Source organism: Odontomachus brunneus, unplaced genomic scaffold (assembly GCF_010583005.1).
Source record: "Odontomachus brunneus isolate Ranch 3 - 2012 unplaced genomic scaffold, Obru_v1 Obru_scaffold_358, whole genome shotgun sequence".
Taxonomy (NCBI): Eukaryota; Metazoa; Arthropoda; class Insecta; order Hymenoptera; family Formicidae; genus Odontomachus; species Odontomachus brunneus.
Genome location: NW_022639808.1, coordinates 52543 through 54895, shown reverse-complemented (window position 1 = coordinate 54895; position 2353 = coordinate 52543). Strand labels below are relative to the sequence as shown.

General features: G+C 45.2%; 1 non-coding gene across 1 annotated transcript; it reads left to right on the top strand.

Moving 5' to 3' along the window:
- The first annotated feature begins 1803 nt into the window (after positions 1-1803).
- LOC116853567 lies at positions 1804-1985 on the top strand. Its single transcript, XR_004380012.1, has one exon. It is a non-coding gene; the product is annotated as a U2 spliceosomal RNA (small nuclear RNA).
- The last annotated feature ends 368 nt before the right edge of the window (positions 1986-2353 follow it).

The window sequence follows — 2353 nt, the reverse complement described above, 5'->3', positions numbered from 1 at the left end:
GATATTTAGTTAAAAGCCTCACACCTGTATGGTCAGCGGTGAGATGTACTGACATCCACCGCTGACTATTTCTGTTACCTCATGTGCCTCCTCTCCCTTGGCGATCTCCAGGTTGTTGCCATGCGGCGGTGTCAGTAAGGCAGGTTGCAACAGATTTCCACCATATCTGCATAATTTCAATAATTATTTATAACAACATAGCATACCTGCCTGGCCCTCCTAACCTATAACTGTCACATTTCTTGTGTGGCACATTACTACATCTCAGAGGGTTAGGAGTGGCCGCTGCTGCGTGGATGCTTCCGGTGGCTTCCTTCTAGTGCCATTTATTATTGTCTTGAGCAGTTCCTGCTGATTTATTAGTAATTTGAGTTGTTAGTTGGGAGACCGCTGCTGCTGTGATACAGTTAGGCAGCGGTGAGGCACTGGAGGGAAGCAAAGTAATAAATAACAACAAAAACCGGAAGTAGGCCTGGAGATTGATTAATTAACTAATTAATCTATTTATTTATAAGCTCGGGATCACTGTGCAGTATAATTCTCTCTCACTACTACGCGAGTGTGACTGTGCGCGGTTGACTAAGCCGAGTAGTCAACAGGCTCGAGAACAGAGTCTCTGCCGGGGCCGTGCTCGCTAAATAGTTTACAATAGTCATATACAGAGAGGATTAGTGTAGGAGAGGTTACCGGGAGTGACGTGGTTGCTGGATAGCTGCTGGGAGAAGTCCTCAGCCTGCTGTGGGCAGATCTCAGCGGTGACACAGTGACCGCTGACTCGAGCCTCTCTGAAGCTGTCCTCTCTGTTACTGCATCCGGGTCGGCGGTTGTGTGCTCGAGAGGTGAAGCTTGTCACGTCCTTCGTGGAGACGATCCGGTGCTGCGGACACTTGGTGGACGCACGCTGGTGAAGCTCCACATTGCACTGGTAGTGACAGGCGGATTTCGCGCACCTTTTTTATGTATTTATTTTATTTTTTGAAATGTCTGACTGCCGCGCCGACGGGAGCGGCCGCCAGGGCGCTCTCGCCGTCGCGGCTGCTGCATTTTAATTATATTTATATATTTATTATTTTATTAGAGCGCCCTTTACACGCGGGGACATATTTTGGTTCTTTTAATTTCTATTTTGCATTGTACTTCACTGTTTGAGATGTTTGACTGCCGCGGGGGCGGTGGCGACTGTAATAGTCGCCATCGTCCCCGCGGCTGCACATTTTAAACGTATTTCTATTTTATTGTATATATTTATCTATTTTATCTATATTCTTATTGTATTCACTATTTATTTTAGCGTGTTTGTACTGTCATATTTATTTATTTATTTATTTATTCTGCGGCGGGTCCTGCGTTCCGGAGGGACGTGTTGTCGAGTATGAATGCAGCGGATGGTTGTATTAGTGTTCATTGTATACATGTGCAGATGTCTAAATTAAGTGTACGTATGTATGAATGTCGCGAGTAAATATAAGAACATATGTAGATGGACGCGCTGTGCGCATACCCCGCAGCGGCGGGGTATACATTTATTGATTATTTGTTTATTTATTTATTCATATATATTTATTTATTATATACATAAGCCTGTGGTAGAATGTGCTGATGTATTGGGGCGGCCTGTTAGCCGTCCCAATGGTATTATTACGTTTTGCCCACGTGGAAAGTCGTGAATTTTCTTGTGTTCGTCCTGGCCCAGCAGGGGGGGCTTGATATCCCCTGCAACAAAATAATCTGTATAAGCGTACGGCATTATATGCTAAAAATGTAAATTGTATTTGCCACCGGGGGCTATGTCCCCGGTGGACTATTAATTGAACAAAAATAAAAGCGTTTCATCTGTTCTTATCAGCTTAATATCTGATACAACCCTCAACGAGGGTTCAGAATATTAAACTGATTTTTGAAGCCAGGAGGGTGACCGGAGCTTGCTCCGACCCCTCCACGGGTCGGCCCCGCGCTGCAGTACTGCAGGGCTCGGCTCAACAGGTCTAACAAAACATAATTTATGTTCTTTAGATGCTGGATGGTGGAGAAAATCAGTTGCAGAGTCTGGGCCCTCAGAGATTTTTAATCGCGCTCGTTGCATAAGTCCTCGTCGTCGCCGGAGGCACCGCCGGTTTTCCGTTGTCCAGGGCTCGCGCGCGTTGCTTCCCCTGTTGATAGAATGCTTATAATAATATCTTAGCACAGAGTATTGCGAAAAATCGTTCAAGTTTTGCTAAATTTGTGTGTGAGAGAGATTAGTTAGATTTTCGATTAATTAGCGATAATTAGTGTTAGTGATTAGAGTGCGCATGTTGACAGGTCACTTGACAGGATACTTGACAGGTTGGCAGTGATCCCGTGCATGCCAAGG